Raw genomic sequence first — 18,205 nt, 5'->3', positions numbered from 1 at the left:
CAATCGACACCTGTTCTGCGCATATCATCGCACTTACTGAAACTTGGCTATCATCTCAAATTCACGATAATGAACTCTTTCACAACGCACACCGCTTCGCAGTATATCGCAATGACCGAACTAATCAACGGGGAGGCGGCGTACTCCTTGCTATTTCGAAGGACTTACCGTCATCATGCATCTACACTAATAGCGTCTTGGAAACTGTCTGGGCATCAGTTACTCTTGACCATCAGAAAATAATATTCGGCGTATGCTATCGTCCTCCTTCTTCTCCATGCTCGTTTATTAACGACCTTCATGACGAACTTAACATAATACACACCAGATTTCCATCGGCTTCCTTGTTTTTACTAGGTGATTTTAACTTTCCGAGTATTTCTTGGGTTACCCATCCTCCCACCCTATCTCCATTTTCATCCGATGCCAGCGATTTTCTTGATTTATGCTCTGTTTTTTCACTTACCCAATTAGTCACTAATGCTACCAGAATCTCTGTCAACACAGCCAACACTTTAGATTTGATCCTAACCAATCGAGCCGACTTTGCTTCAGCCATCACCTATTTACCTAACATAAGTGATCACTCTTTGCTCATTTTCAACATTAACACTGCCTGTCCTAAACCTGCAAGAAAGAAAAAGACCATACAAGATTATATTAGAGCAGACTTCGATGCCATTAACAATGAATTATCAGTTTTCACTCAAACCTTCTTCAGAAAATTTAACGAACGCTCTGTGCAAACTAACTGGGATATGTTCACGGCCAAAGTTCACGAACTAACTCAAAAATATGTTCCAAGACGCACCATCACTTCTAATCCTCAAGCCCCATGGTATACCGCCCATATAAGACGCCTATCTAACAGAAAAAAGCGCCGTTGTCGTACAGCCAGGCTATCACAATGTAACGCACACTGGGACGCATACAAGACTGCCGCTGATGCGTATATAACTGCGCTTTAGCAAGCAAAAGATAACTTCCTCTCTAACACTTTACCATCGATGCTATCTACCAACATTAAAAAATTTTGGCGCGTCATCAACCCGCATACCGAAGAATCTATTAACTTAACTGACGCGTCGGGTGACCCTATTCCGGCTCATTTATGCGCATCAGAACTTAACGAAACCTTTGTTCTCAACTTCTCGCGCACATCAAACACCAAACATCCCGTTCCACTCCGGTATAATTTCCCAACTATGCCTCAAATTTTCATCGATTCATCTGGTGTTGCTAAACTTATTGATGCCCTTAAATTTCATTCATCACCCGCCGTGGTTGCTCAGTGGCTATGGTGTTGGGCTGCTGAGCACGAGGTCGCGGGATCGAATCCCGGCCACGGCGGCCGCATTTCGATGGGGGCGAAATGCGAAAACACCCGTGTGCTTAGATTTAGGTGCACGTTAAAGAACCCCAGGTGGTCAAAATTTCCGGAGTCCTCCACTACGGCGTGCCTCATAATCAGAAAGTGGTTTTGGCACGTAAAACCCCAAATATTATTAAATTTCATTCATTGCCCGGTTTTGACTGCATACATGCTAAATTTAAAAAAAATACAATTGTCTACAGTTCCTTAATACTAACAAAGTTATTTCAGCAGACTCTCGATAGTTCCACTCTGCCAACACAATGGAAAGTCGGGAAGGTGGTTCCATTATTCAAGTCAGGAAGTAGAACATCCCCTATAAATTATCGCCCCATCTCGCTCACTAGTACTTGTTGCAAGCTATTAGAACATGTAATCTTCACTAACCTTGTGAACTTTCTCGAGTCTAATTCATTTTTTACACCCGCACAGCATGGTTTCCGTAAGTCATTTTCTTGCGAAACACAACTTGCCAGTTTCACTAACAAACTTCACCATATTTTAGATCGCGCATCAGAAGCTGACTGCATTTTCCTAGATTACTCGAAAGCATTCGACAAGGTATGTCACCGCTTATTATTTTTAAAGCTAACCCAACTGAATATCGACTACAATGTTCTGAAATGGATTGAATACTTTCTTCTTAACCGATCGCAGTTCGTTTACGCTAATAATTTTAACTCCACTTTCAGCGAAGTTTACTCGGGCGTGCCACAAGGGTCAGTGCTTGGTCCCCTTTATTTCTTATTTACATCAATGATCTCCCTTCCATTGTATCATCTAACATTCTTTTGTTTGCTGATGACTGTGTTGTTTTCCGCGAAATAAAATCCCCCGACGATGCTAACATTCTTCAGCGTGACCTCTCTAACATTTCTCGTTGGAGTAACGAATGGCTTATGGAACTTAATACTAATAAGTGCAAAATTATGCGAATATCAAGAAGTGCCAACTCTCCGCCTGTATACTGCCTAAATAACGTTGCGTTAGAAGCGGTTACTTCATATAAATACCTGGGTGTTCATATTTCTACTGACCTTAACTGGACGCGCCATATTGAATACATTACTAAAAAAGCTAACCGCATGTTGGGCTACGTGCGCCGTAACTTTTCCAAAACTCCATCTTCTTTGAAATTACTGCTTTATAAAACACTAATACGTTCTAATTTGGAATATGCCGCCGCGATATGGGATCCGCACCATGAAAAACTGATAACTTTACTTGAGCTGGTTCAAAATAACGCTGCTCGTTTTATCCTGTCCAACTTTAACCGTACCGCAAGTGTAACAAGCATGAAAGCTAATCTTTCTTTACCTCTTCTAGCATCCCGCCGGCAGACAATTCGTTTGAGCCTTTTTCATAAACTATACCATCACCCCATGCTACGCGATTCCCTCATTTCATTCCCCAGATACGTGTCAAATCGCATTGACCATCGTCACAAAGTTGGCATCGAAACATGTAACACTAAAACTGCATTTCAGTCTTTCTTGCCTCGCACATCACGCGAATGGAACCGCCTTCCCGCAGATGTAGTCGACATAACTGATAACCAGCATTTTCGTTCTGCACTAGCTAACATTGTATAACAGGAAGATGATAATACTTGTTCTGTAATATGCATTGTATTTATTTATGTATTTCTGTTTTGTAACCACTCCCCTCTTTAATGCCTTTGGCCTTGAGGGTTCAATAAAATGAAATGAAATGAAAGTACTGAGGCATCTAATTGTAAAAAGGAAGTACAGCAGTTTTATCATGTAAAATAATTATGATTCTGTTCTCGACAAAAATCATTCATTCGCTCTAGGCCAGCTTGCAGATTTCGTTAAATGGCTTGAGTAGCTTGAGTACTCGAGTCAAATTCCTATATACACAAGTTTCCCGCATATAGTTAATCATTCAACGTAGCGGGCAAGAGATTCCAGCTCGTGCTAGACTCTCGGCGTTTGCAAATTGTGCAATAACACAACTTTTTGGGTGCTATGATAGGTGGAGGGCTATCATGGGTACTATCACAGTTCTAAGGCACATAAGCGTAAACTCTAGGCTCGTCAACTCCGAATGACGGATCGACTTTTACTCGCATCATAGTTAAACAATAAAGAAAAGGAAGAAAGAGAAAAAAATGCAGATCCCACGCAGTGTCATGGGAATCTATGTGAGTGAATCATTCCGTGCTCTATGCTTTGATTGACGATAATTAGCGGTGATATTGATGACCAAAGCCTAATTTCTTCAACGTTTAGTTTAACACGAGAGTGATGAGTTGATATTAAACGTTACCTTGCGGGCACAACTGCTGTTTTTCTGCGTAGTGCACAGAACACACTGGGAGAGGTGTTTGCTTGAGGCGTTGTAGTGCTCTGTATTTCATAACCTTTGAGAAGTTTGGGCATAGTCACTGCCTCACATGGCACATCGCATTGTGGCAGACGTATTAAACTTGCATTGGATTATTGGACGTACGTTGCACAATTGGAGTATGAGGGGCGCCGTAGTGGCAGACTCCGAATTAATTTTGACGCTGTAATGTCCTTTAACATGTCCCAAAATCTTAGTGCACGTGCGTTTTCTATTTCGCTCCCGTCGAAATGCGGCTTTGATGAAATATTGATTTGACGGTCCACTGCTTCGCTAGTGTTGCCTGGACGTTGCAGTGCGCTTGAATTAATGCGGCTCTGCTTCTACGCACCCTGCGTAGTTTGTCTGCTTGAGGTATTTGCAAGGTGTTTATTGTTCAGAAATAGCAGCAACATACTGTAGTGTACCTTGAACCTAAATTTATCCAGTTCCCCCGAAAACGTCGTAGGGTTTGCTTGCCTTCTGTTCGTGCATCTTCTCCTCCTTCACCTCCCTTGTATGGGAACTGCCTCTTCTCCTCCCTCCTCTCTACAGTACTATCTGCGTCCCCGCAGGAATCGCGCCTTAGTAGAAAGGGGAGCGCTGCCGTTTCTGCAATGCTTCTGAGGGGAGTCACGGGTAATTACAGCTGTCAAGAGGCTATTGTGGCGACGGCCAGGGAGCTCCAGAGCGCATTGTGCACATTCGACGCGGTGGGCTGAAAACTAGTTTTTAGTGTGGCCTTTCTTCTCCGATTCGCTCCTGACATGTATGAACACGCTTTGAGCCGACTTCGCCACCCCCGCTGTACTCAAGCGGTGCCCCTGACAGCAGCGGCAGCAGCAGCAGCAACAAAGGGGAAGCCGCAGGAAGGGGCAAAGAAAGCTTCGCTTTAAAACACTGCCGGCAAAGCGCGCGCCCCGATGTTGACGGGCAGTGGCTTTTTCGCATAACTTTGGTGCCAAATATGGCCGACCGAGTTGCAAAAATCTGCAAATTCATGCACGAAGGCGGCTGCCCCATGCCGCGAGCAATGACTTCGGCAATCGCCTTAGCTGCGCGCCACAAGCAGATCGTAAGAGCGCCTCAGCAAGCTGAAATAATGGAATCATAAGGGTGTGTCGAAGCCGATAGAGAGAGACTACAAACGGTCTATAGCAGCGGCATGCAGGCGTCTCCAGAAGCCACGTGCGTGCGCAGACACTGTGCATTGCAGCTATCATTTGGAGCGAGGACTGGTTGCGCCACCGTTGAGCGTGAATTTTTACAGTGCAGGGCAGCTGCGTTCGTAAGTAACCTGCATTCGTAAAGAACTTTCTCAAGCGGCTCTCGTGAGACGTAAATCAGCGGCATAGACGGTGCTAAAGAAATTCCCGTATAGCTACAGACGATAAGCCGTCAGTCTATACTATCAACTGCGAGCGAACGCCTTGATAACGGCGCTAACTTTGAGTAGTATAGCAAACTAATAGCAGGCGCAAGGCGAGTGTAAAAATTTGCAAATCTTATTTTTTTATTTATCGTGTCACCCTCACAAGTAACTGTTTTCTCAAGGAAAGATATACCTCCGTGTGATTATTTGGCATACCAAAGTGTGCAGGGGGATGCCGACATGTATCGTAAAATATTTATGAACGCGTCCAATATATGAGGTGTCCAATGCAACTGAAATATGCCTTTATATGTCTGACAGCCAATAGAGGAAGAGAATATGCCCCTTTCTGTAGCAGTTCTACAGCAACTACAATATAAAACACAACTCTAATAGCCCGACTTGTCTTGAGAAACAGCGAAAACGATCATGTGTGTCGCCAGTCTTTTAGTCCCATCCAAATTTTTCACTTGGAGGTGTGCTGAAATATTTCGGCGTTATCGAAGCATTGTCCCTCTCAGCATCTATTAGGACAAAATCGCCGCAAATCAACATACACAGCCATTATAGCTATTACTATGAGTAGAATTATTCCTATAGACATGTTATCTCCTTAGATTTAGATTTAATTGTCTATCTATAAAAATGGCGCTAAATTCACTAAAAAAACCAATAGCTTCAGATGTTGTATTGACTGAGTTTTTAGAATGAAAATATCGTTTTCACAGGCGTAGGCAGCAGCTGCGCATTACCATGACACTGGTAGTGGTGACCTTGTCAAAATAGTGTTAACGTTATTTTACATACGCCTCACTGACACCAACCGCTGAGGACAAAACGCGACCGCTTCCCCATTACGAACTCGTGTTTTCAGCGGTCGCCGCTGAAATAGTGTGCATGCAGTCATGTTTGGTTTAAGCACGCAAGATCTGTCATACAGCGCTAGAATTTTAACTTACTACGTTAAGGAACAACGACGTTCGTCCAACTGTCGGCTGTTTCGGTTCGTCAACGTAAGACCTCTCTCCCTCTCTGAACAACCAAAAAAGAAGCAAAGGTCGTGTATACGAGTTCTTTTCAACAAGTTAAACCGCATATATTGACGACTAGCTTCGTCATCTTCTAAACATTCGGCCACGCTTGTTGCGCGAGCACTCAAACAACTGTTGTAAAATATAATTTGGATGTAAAATTTGTTGCGGTAAGATACTGCATCGACAAAACAGGAGTTCTTGACTCACCTTATACGAGTGCCGGATGCTTTGAGTTGTGGTCCCGCATGACTGCACGTGGCGTCATTCCTGATAGGCCATGCGACGCTCAAATAATATCCACACACTTCACTCCAAGCAAGCAAGGGCGAAATGACAGAGAGCAACTCCTTTGGTCTCGTGCTGTCAGGCTAGCCTGCTCCTACTAAGTCGACCAAGCTTGCCAAAAAGAAAGGCACCACTTGTGGAAGCTGTCAGCAAGAACTACTAATTGTGTATTGCAAATACACAACTAGCGCGATCAGTGCCCTGCCTAGTCCCACGCACACTTTCCTTCTCGTTAACTCCTGTCCAGTAGAACCACTGATGACCTCCAAAAGATAGGACAGAGTATGAACTGTTGTGCCAACGCTGCCTGCCTACATCGAGACAACCCGCGCTCCAATCTCCCCTACCCGTTCTTCTGAAGTGGTTGCCCTTAGTGCTGGCACAGTACCACGAAACTGCCGAGCCCTTTCCGTGGGTCGCACTGAGTAGCCCGGGAGCACAGAGCACCACGACTACATTGTACCGTTCTAGTACACTATAACCACGACGAATCCACTGTCACCCTTCAGAATTCTACAAATCTGCTGACCCTTTCCGTGGAGCCCGGTTTTATGCAGCCTCCTGCTTTGACGAAAGAAGAAAGCGACGCGGTTGACGTCGGCACCGGTCCTGTCGACGGTGAGACGTCCTAAAGCCCATCCATACACGTTTCCGCGGTGGTGGCGCGTGGATGGAGGGGCTTTAGGACGTCCAAAGGAATTTTAGGCAGAACGGGCCCGTTGTTAGAGGGAGAGTCGCCACCGGCCGCTCCTCTTCGTGCCCTTCAAGAGCCGGGGCCCACGGCTCAGAACAGGCCCCGCACCTGACCATTTTAAATTCCAGCACTCAACATGGCGGGACACCCTAAATCCTTCCGAGTGTCACAACGCAACTCGAATACTGCTGAAATTCTGCAGTGGAATTGTCGAGGCTTCAAGGCGCGCACCAAGCGAGCTGACCTTAGACTCTTCATTACAACCCTCCCTCAACTTCCTGCTGTAGTAGCCCTCCAAGAGCCGGGAGAGGGCGTCACTTTCACGAACTACATAAGCTATCAGCAGGACGCACAGAGCTGTATCTGTGGCCATAAAAATTATACGGTCTCTCCAGTGGACCTGGACTGTAATGTAGCTTTTTCGTATGCGATGGTCACCCTTCTTCCGCTTCAAAAAAACAATCCCCCGCTTCACATTCTAAATGTGTATAGCTCACCAAACCTACCAAACGTCACTTTTGCTGATCTCTTCAGCAGGGCACTAAAGGTGGCAAATAGGGAACCCCTCATAATTGTTGGGGACTTCAACGCCCCCAGTCGATTATGGGGCTACCACCGCGAAGAGAAACGCGGACGCAAGCTGGCGGAGCTTGCGTCTACGCTGGGCCTCACTCTTCACACGGACCCTGCCAAACCCACTCGGATTGGGAACTCCGTGACTCGGGATACCTGCCCGGACCTAACATTTACTAAAAACATAAGATACGCAGATTGGAACAATACCGAGGAAACCCTCGGTAGCGACCACTGCATTCTCACGACCACAATTCGCACTTCACCCCTCACTCGTCCTCACCACAAGGCAACCCTTCCAGACTGGCCAAAATTTCGTTCCAACTACAACAACCCACAACCTATAGTGGAACAGGGGTACACCACCTGGTCACAACAGTTAATCACGCAACTCACAGACACTGAACAGCAGGTTCAGCTCTCTGAGGCGAATCCGGTGGTGGACAACCACCTCCTTCACCTCTGGGAGGCCCGGCACAGCCTTGTCCGCCGATGGCGCCGGCAAAAACACAACCGTAAACTCAAAATTCGCATCGCCGAACTCACCCAGGAGGCGGCAGAGTACGCGGCCCAGCTCGCCGACTCCAACTGGGTAGACCGATGCAATACGGCCGCTCGACAAATATCGAACCGGAGTACATGGCGTCTTTTCCGCGCCCTAATTGATCCTACGAAAACCCGGACAGAAACCCATAAACACCTCCAGCGAGCGATCCACAACTTTAATGGAGACACAGCCGCACTGGCTATCTCCCTCAAAGAGAAATATCTCTCCACACACCAGGATGCCCGAGGTCACGCGTACTCATATGCAGGCTCTGAGAACGCTGAGCTGGATCGACCGTTCCAGCTTCATGACCTCAAAGCGGCACTTGCCAAAATGAAACGAGGAACAGCTCCGGGCAGGGATAAGGTAATGGTAAAGCTTCTAGCCAACCTCCCCGACCCAGCCTATGAGCAGCTCCTCACTTACTTTAATGCTATCTGGCAAGGTGACACCCCTCTTCCCATTGACTGGAAAACGGCGTTGGTCACCTTCATCCCTAAACCAGGAAAAGCCATAAACACAGACAATCTCCGGCCCATCTCCCTCACCTCTTGTGTGGGAAAGCTGATGGAGTCTATGGTACGGGATAGATTGTCCACCCATCTAGAGACCCAACACATCTTTGCAGACACCATGTACGGCTTCCGCCCACACAGGTCCGCGCAGGATGTCTTACTCCAACTTCATATGGAGATTCTCGAGCCAGTCGAACACCCTAGTGACGGTAAGGTAGTCCTTGCGCTAGACCTAAAGGGTGCCTTCGATAACGTCACGCACGAAATCATCCTAACCCACTTATCGCAGGTAGACTGTGGATTCAACACCTTCAACTACATTAAAAAATTCCTCACAGACCGCCAAACCTTTATCCGGATACAAGACACGGAACATGGCCCGTACCAGCTCGGTACACGAGGTACCCCGCAGGGAGCGGTACTCTCACCACTCCTTTTCAATCTGGCCATGATGAAGCTCCCTGCCCTACTGGGTGAGGTCCCAGGCGTGCAGCATGCTCTGTACGCGGATGACATCACATTGTGGGCTACTCACGGATCGGTTGGGGCAATCGAGGCCAACCTGCAGCATGCGGCGGCTATTGTGGACGAATATGCCCGTCGATGCGGCCTGGAATGCTCCCCGACCAAATCGAAATTTGTGCATTTACGACCCAACCCGAAGTGCACCACTAAACTCCACCTATGCCTATGTACAGGCCCCATCCCGGAACGCGACGAGATCCGAGTTTTGGGCCTTTGCATACATAGGAACCGCAAAGTTGATACCACTCTTCAAAAGCTCCGTAAGGTGGGGGACCAAGTGGGTCGTATGATCTGCAGGGTATCGAATAAAAAGGGGGGCTTGCGATGCAAAGACGCTTTGCGGCTAGCGAACGCATTCGTAACCAGCCGAATACTCTACTCGGCGCCCTATCTCCACCTACGCAAATGCGATGAAAACGCCCTTGAGGTGATTTTACGCAAAATCTATAAGAGAGCCCTTGATCTTCCCATAACTACGTCCAACAAACGTCTCCTCGAATTGGGGATGACGAATAGTTTTGGGGAACTACGCGAGGCTCATCTTAACAATCAATTCTTGCGGTTGAGCAAAACACCAGCGGGAAGCCGCCTCTTGTCCCGCTTGCACATTCGATATATAGCCCACACGGAACCCAGAGTCTCCCTGCCAGACGCAGGGCGTCTCACCTTACAGGTAAACCCTCTCCCTCACAACGTGACACGAGATACTCACGAGAACCGCCGCCAAGCGCGCGCTACAAGGATCACCAGAACATATGGAGATCGCCCGGGAGTATTCTATGCGGACGCTGCCGGCCCTCACCACGGGGGTTGGTTTACGGCGGCAGTCGTCCATCAAAACACACCCGTTAATGGTCTCACTTTCCAGGCCCCCAATATTACTTACGCGGAGGAGGTGGCCATCGCGCTTGCTGCCGCAGATCCAGCGTCTCGGGTCATCATCACTGATTCGAGGGGTGCTTGCCGCAATATAGAACAAGGCCAAATTGCATATCGTGCCTTCCAAATCCTTAAGAAATGTGAGAACCAGGGATTCCAACCCCGGCGCTCCATTATTTGGGCCCCAGCTCATCAGGGAATAGAGGGGAACGAAGTAGCCGACGCTACAGCCCGCGCGCTTCATTTCCGGGCGTCGCCTCTATCACCCGTCGACGAGGTCCCTGAATTTAAACCGGCAGTCACCTTTAAAGAAATCGTACAGCTGTATCAGCTTAATCACGGCCGATACTTCCCCCCTTGCAAAGGCCTCAATAAGACGGAGGAGCGCTGGCTTCTCCGTCTCTACACAAATACAGTATTGTGCCCGGCGGTGCTGAAACACTTCAACCCGGCATTTTCGGGCGAGTGTCCGCACTGTGGGGAGGTGTTTGCGGACACATACCACATGGTGTGGGCATGCCCTTCCAACCCTGCTTTCCCCCCAAACCCCCACCCTACCCGAGAGGACTGGGAGGCCACCCTGCTCGGCTGCTCAACTCTCCAGGAACAACGTGCCCTGGTGGCCCGAGCCAAAGCCGCTGCAGAGGCCACGGGGGTCCCGGACTAGGGACCGCCCCCTAGACTTTGTAAGGGCTGGGCCCTTAGGGCTCAGCTCACAGCTCTCTTGTAAATAGAAGAAATAAAGTTTGTAACCACCAACCACCAAGAGCCCGTCTCTTGTCCTCGACGCGGGTCACAATTGTGGATGGCAGCTATGGAATGGCGGCTATAAACCGTTTTTTTTAAAACCTCTCTACTTTTGAGCCACCAATCTTCCAATCGCCTTTTGCTAATTTCCACTGCATATTTATTCACACGATTTTTGTTATCTCTGAATCCTAGGGCTACAAATGATGTGCTACTGCCCATCATTTGAAAATGAAAGACAAGATCTCTGCACAGCTCTCAACCAGTTAGATAGAAAATCAGTCACCTTGAACAAGAACTTGGGACCATGGCCTCGCATATCGCAGCTACAAAAGGCCACAAAAGCGCTGCTGCGATATTTGAAAGATACAGGATTGAGTCAGCGTCTGTAATCCGGACTCAGTGACTGAACGATATCCCCGGTGGACTTTCTCTTCTTTCTTTAATCTTTCCGTCCCCCTTTCCCTTTCCCCAGTGTAGGGTAGCCAACCGGGCTCAGGCCTGGTTAACCTCCCTGCCTTTCATTTATCATTTGCTCTCTCTCTCTCTCTTTCTCTCTCTCTCTAGGGCCTCAGGAAGCCTGACTGTGTCTGCATTCGACATAGGGATGGATACCATCACATTTTAGTATGAGGTGTTCTATTGTTTCTGCAGATTTCCCACACACAGTAGATGGGTCTTCTCCTTCGTTAATTTTTTTTTAATCTCCGCGCTCTAAGACATCCTGACCTAGCGTCAAATAGTAGGGCACTGCCTCTTGAGTTATCATAAGATGCTTCCTTCCTGATTTGCTGTTTCCAGTATCGATTAGTTCAACACTATGCTTCTTTTCCATTGAATTTATCCAATTTTTACCTTCCGCATTTTTAACCTGTCGTTTAATGCTCTGTTTTTCTCCATCCTCGTGTCTGGTATACTTACTGCTTAGTTTCCTAGTTCTTTTCCGCCATTGTGAGTCAATACTCTTTTTGTATAGGTATTTAAATACCTTAGCTGCCCACCTGTTATCGTCCAACTGCCTCAGACGTTTTCCGTATAGTATTTTACCCTTAGCTTACAGTCTTCGAAAGATGCCCAGCCCATATCCCCCTGTACTGCTTCGTTTGTGATTTTCCCGTGGGCACCTAGCGGTAATCTTCCAACAGCTCTCTGATTTACTTCTAGTCTCGATTGAACTTCTGCCCTTAAGCACAGGACCCCATCCCCGAAAGTAAGCCCCGGCACCATTACTCCCTTCCAAATACCTCTCAGTACCTCATACCTGTTGTACCCCCACAATTCCCTATATTTCATTATCCCGGCATCTCTTCGCCCTTTTGCTATGAGAGATTGTTCGTGCTTTTCCGTGTACACCTGCCCTTCGTTTATCCATACCCCGAGATATTTGTATTCTACCACTCGGGGTATTTCATGGCCTTGTATTGCAAGCTACTGATCAGTTGTATCGTTGAAAAAGATGCCACGAGACTTAGCTGCACTAAAACGGAAACGTAAGTAGTCTCCTTCGTCTCCACAGTAATTAAACAGAGTTTGCAAGTCTTCCTGGCTATCTGCTAACTGTACAATATCTTGCGCATACATTAAAGCCGGTAGTTATTGTTCAACAGCCTTTCCTCGTAATCTGTACGACAGATTATACCCTAGATTGCTTCCTTGTAGCCTTCTTTCTATACTCATCATATAAAGCTTGAACAGCAGCGGTGATAGCGGACAACCTTGCCTTAATGCTTTGTATACCTCGACAGCTATCGTACTCCTAATTCCTTCCCATGTTATTTCAACATTATTTTCTCGATATATTTCCTGTTGAAAGTCAATTACCTCATGACCGATACCTTCATCTTTTATTATGTTCCACAGGCGTTCCCTGTTCAAGTTGTCGTATGCACCGCTTATGTCCAGGAAGGCTAAATACAGGTGTATATTTTCCGCCTTAGCTATTTCTATGCATTGGGTAAGCACGGACAGGCACAATCATCTAAGCGCCTACCACTTCTGAACCCGTTCTGAAGTTCTCCGAGTATTCTATTACTTTCTACACGTGACTTCATATTTAATTTCACCGCCTGCATCGCCAGCCTATATAAAACTGATGTTATCGTTATTGGTCGGAAGGTTTTTATGTTCGTCTTATCGCCTTTTCCTTTATAAATCAAATTTATTTTACTCTGTTTCCAGCTGGGCGGAATTCGCTTATTTGTTATGACTGCCTCCAATGCTTTTATCAGCGTTTCCTTGCTTCTTGGGTCAAGTTCATTAATTACCTTGATTGGAATTTTTTCTATCCCTGTGAACGTGCATTTTGGAACATTTGCTTCCGCCTTTTCCAGTTAATATTGGTCAATTCTAAGCTGTTTTATATTGTTCTATCCTTGCTCCCTCATTTGGCGTGATTACCCTGTCATCTTTCCTAAATGACTGAGCTATAACTGAACCAACGTAGTTCACATCATCATCTCTCTTTAAACAATTTCCCTCGGCATCGTGAATCTGTTCCTGCTTTCTGTGATTCGCATTACCGAGCGAGCTTATATGGTTCCAGAATTTTCTTGACCCCCCTTTAGTTGCATCAGAGGACTGCTTTACTTTAGCCTGGACGAGGACCTGCACTTGTTAATTCTTTTGTCGATAAGATTTCCATTTTTTGCCCATTTCCTCTTCAGATAACTGCGCCCTCTTTGCTTTTCTTTGTTCCCATGATGCCAAACGTCGTTGTTCGATGGCCTCCCTAAGTTTCTTATATCACCAACTTCCTGGCTTCCTCTTTCCTCTCCAGCGGTTTACTCCTTTTACATCTTTTATTTTTGTACCAATAAGTAGTTCTAACTGATTATAATCCCACTTTTCCATGGGATGTTTCTCTATTGCTTCCTCTATGCCGGCCGCTATTTGCGCTATTTGTTCGTCATTTAATTTTGTATACTCTTTTCAACTTCCCTGCAATTCTCTTTTGAGCAGGGCTCTCAACTGTAGACTAACATGCTTGTGACCACTTCCGAGGCTGTACTTCCACTCTCCATCTATTTCCATTAGTTCGAGCTTGCTATACATCCTCGGCGACATTTATTTATGTATATATTTATTTATTTATTTATTTATTTGTAAAAAACCTTACATGGCCCCTACATGGGGATTGAGTAAGGGGGCATACAATCTAGTAACAACAATAATAAAAGAAAACAGCAGCCAAGTGCACAGCCTAAAAGTCAGAGAAACATATTAACTACATAAAGCTGCATATGAGTGCAATAAAAAGGAACTCTATAAGTTTGTAACAAACGTATAACAGAGCAAGAAAAAGGTAGAAAAAATAACACAGAAAAGTTAGTGTGATATTAATGGTAATCAAGCAACAACAAAAGTGATGGACTGGTTTCGGACTAATTTAGTCGATATCAAGGAGTCCAAAATGAACTAATCTGTTTCCACAACCCTGTCAAGCAAGTTACCCTATCGTCCCCATTATATTTGCACACATTACATTGCAATCCTTGTTCTTGTGACCCTGTGCAATACGCTAGTTCAATTAAATACCTTGGTGTTTTTTTGACAGTGATTTATCCTGGAACTCTCATTTCGCACATATTTGTCAAAAATTCGCGCAGTGTCTTGTCTTTTGTATACTGTTAAATTTTACATGCCATTCTCTGTACGGAGGCTTGTAGTACATGCCTTGTGCTACAGTGTAATCCGGTATGGAATATCTACATATGATCATGGCGCTCAACATTAGGTAAACCGGGTCAATTCCGTCCTCCGTATTATTCTGAAGCATGCTGCAAATGATGTCTCCCCGGAATCTGATGTGTTCAAAACTTTGTCTTTACCTGGTTTCATTTTTTTTGCTGCTAGAAACTGTTGTCTTAAAGCTTTTTTGGATAAGCCAGTATAATGTTGCTTATGTGCCAATTCGTTGCCTGAGGCCAAAGAATCCTTATGTTACACCCCGCTTTAAGACAAGATGCGGTCGAAGACTCCGTAAGTGTTATGCCCAGCAATGCTTAATTTACTTGCCCAATGCATACAAGATGTGAAGACGAAATATGGTCTCAGAAAGGCTCTTAGACACATTAATGCGTGATCGGAAGCCTGTTCATGTGTGTGTGTGTTTTCTTCACTGTTCTCAACAAACCAACAACGTGTTACTGATGGCTCTGTCGCTGTCTGCCAGGCACTGCCGTTCAAGCCCACTGCGGCTTCGGCAGGCCCGATTCTTGCACTGTATTATTCTGTAGTCACCAATAAAGTATTATTATTATTATTATTATTATTATTATTATTATTATTATTATTATTATTATTATTATTATTATTATTATTATTATTATTACTATTACTTACTTACTTACCATTTAGCATGACCTGCGCCTTCTGCACGCTAAACGGTTGTGTGAGACGTACTGAAGTGGTTTAAGCCAGTATGGACGTTCTTTCTGCTGGCATTGAGGCGGACGGAGCGCGCGTATATTTGAGCCTACAATCAGCCTCGGAGATCAATTGTGTGTTTCTGAATATTCCATTCACTAATTCGTACTTATTTCAGTGTTATCCTCTAGTTCTAAGCTGCGGTTTAAGAGAAATGAAACATACGCGACAATCGTAGCAGCGTGGGTGCCGTTCTGCTACGGTAGGAGATTTATTGTTATACTTTGACAAGCGTTCAGCCGTTTGCTGCAGGTTACATTGCGTGACTACTTGGTTCGATGGATGAGGTTTCCACCCATGAATAAAATAGTTTTGGCTAGTAATAGCAGCATACGTTAAACTCTGAATTAAGCTTGTCCAGCAAAGCGACCGTTTACGAACTGCGCGAGCGTCGTAAGCAGTGGTATAGGTGCTGGACTACAGATCTCTTTGTTCTATATAGCGGATGGTCCAAGCCTATGGCGTCAGTGGTTATATATCTATACATGTTGCACGGCGTGACTATGCGAGGTCGTGTTATGGCGTTAGCCCCTTTTCTCTTGCTTTTTCGAGAAAGAGGATGATAACCGAGTTTTTTTTTTTTCGGTTGTGCTCGTTCCGTTCTCGACGACGAACTCACCCGCGTATTACGGAAATTTTGTCCTCAAAAATAGCCATCGCATTCTTCCTATGCGATCCCTCTCATTTATTATGACTGTATACAGGCCAAAAAGGCTCTGCCGAAGCACACGACTTGTATATGTGCCGCGCTGGTTCACCAACCGCAGTGATCGCAGTGTTGAGCAGCGGCATCGGCCTCATGCTGGAAGGCTATAGCGTAGATATATCGTAATTTCAAGCCTATATACTAGACTTGAAATGCACCACAAGGATGCTGGTTTATCACAATTATTTGATAGCGCCTGCCGCTTACATGTTTCATGGTTGCCTTAGGTTGGCCGTGCATGATCATGCGCTCTTATGTTTTATGTTTTACTCCCAGCGCAAAGCGATCAGATAGTGATGACGTGTGGTGTTTCATTGGAGCTAGGACAAGGTGTGGCCAAAGAGCGCCATGACAAGTGGTAATGTTAACGACGTATTATGGATGACGTGCACAATGAATTCCTCATTGTAGATGTGATATGGCTGTAAAAGGGCCTAAAAACTGTCGCTGTAAGTGGCGTGGAATATATAGATGCAAAACATATCGATGTTGACTGCGTAGTGATGTGGGCTATGGCAGTGGGCTGTAATTAAAAAAAGCATGATGCAACAAAACATAACAATGAGACCACAGTTCCACGAGAGCCCTTGAATGCAGGTCTGTTGCCCATGTGCTAAAAGTTAACTGGTCAAATGATCTCCAGGGTGTCGGTTTCGTCTAAGAAATTTAAAACTATTTGCAGATTAAAAAACGGTTCATCGATAATAAAAAATGCAGGGTGGAGAGGTATATTTTCGCGATATGCAGAAGGGAAACACTTTTCCTCTCTCTTTCTATTGCTGGACACTGAATAAGAACATGGAGGACTTTGAGACTATTGCCGCACTTAAAGGGCCCCTGAAACGGTTCGGACAAATTTTGTACACGCGTAGGATACAGCTTAAGTAGAACATTCGCACTACAATTGAGGTGAAACGTTACGTATTAATGAAGTTGCAAGCAATTAGAAGTTACCCTCTTCCCTAGCCATGCTTTTCTTCCTCAACTCGTTCGCCGAGCGAGCGGGGCTAAGCTCCGCCTTCACTGGTACAACGCCACGATGCGGCGTCACGTCGTCCACTTCCGGTTGTTTTGGAGCCCGCCCCGCCCGCGCGAGACCTCTCCGCAAGCCGCTTGGCCTTCGATCTAGAGCTATCAAAGCACCGTGCGTTGCGAGCATTCTGTCGTAGCGCCGAACGTGTCTGGTATTGCGGTAACCACAGGCAAACTGGTCATTTCGGCAAATGACTGGAGGCATAAACTCGAGCTGATGAAGGAACTTTAGCGTAGACGTACGTGAGCGGCCTGATCGGTCTGCACGGTCCAGACACTTGTTGGCGCAGCGCTTAACCAGCCAAACAAAGCGCTAATTTGCTCTAGCCAAGTAAAAACATTTTAAAGATTTATAAAACAACGTGCTGATTATTACACTCCCGCGAAAAATACACACCAGCAGCAAAGAATACACTTCGTTGCTGCTACTGTGTATGGTTGAGCTCTGTGCCACCAGGTGGCTGCACCGTGCAGACCATTCACATTTGCCCTTCTGCTCATCTCATGGCTCAACCCGTTACGGCACAGTCAAGCGGCCAGACCCTGTGCCCTTGTGCTTGCGTTTGGCCTAAAACCGAACTCGCGAAACGCTATTGCGTTAGCAATCTTCCGGTGTAAAGTGACGGCCACAAACGCGCAAATCCTGGCGCCGATCGGATAGCGAGTCCGATACGCAGCAGCCAGTTCGCTCGTACGCTGCCTTGCAGAGGGACACGATGTCGCAGCTTGACATATTGTCAAGCTGCGACATTTGTCACTTGTCACTTGTTACTACGTTTGCAGCCCACAAGGCAACAAAGTCGAATCATAGTGCTCGCGAAAAGACTGATGCCGAATCTGACCGCGGAGTTCTCGTCAAAATTGAGTACGTTGTAACACAAGCAGGCGACTCTTGTTGTGTGCCGGAAGTGCTTAACTGTACTGAAAAATTGTTCTTGTGCATTCTCTTTCTGTTGCTTTCTTTTTATAAAAACAAATGAACTAACATTCCAACTATTACGAAGATCATTTGTTTACCATAAGGTTGGAAAAATTATCGATCACGCGCCCTGGTCAGACAATCGGATAGTTCGCCCCACTGACGTCATATGGGTGATTTCCGTAGTATGGGCAGAGGCGGCTTAAAATTCCGCTGAGCAGTGTGCTGCGATCA

This window comes from Dermacentor albipictus, unplaced genomic scaffold (assembly GCF_038994185.2).
Source record: "Dermacentor albipictus isolate Rhodes 1998 colony unplaced genomic scaffold, USDA_Dalb.pri_finalv2 scaffold_118, whole genome shotgun sequence".
Lineage (NCBI taxonomy): Eukaryota > Metazoa > Arthropoda > Arachnida > Ixodida > Ixodidae > Dermacentor > Dermacentor albipictus.
This window is presented reverse-complemented; position numbering follows the sequence as displayed.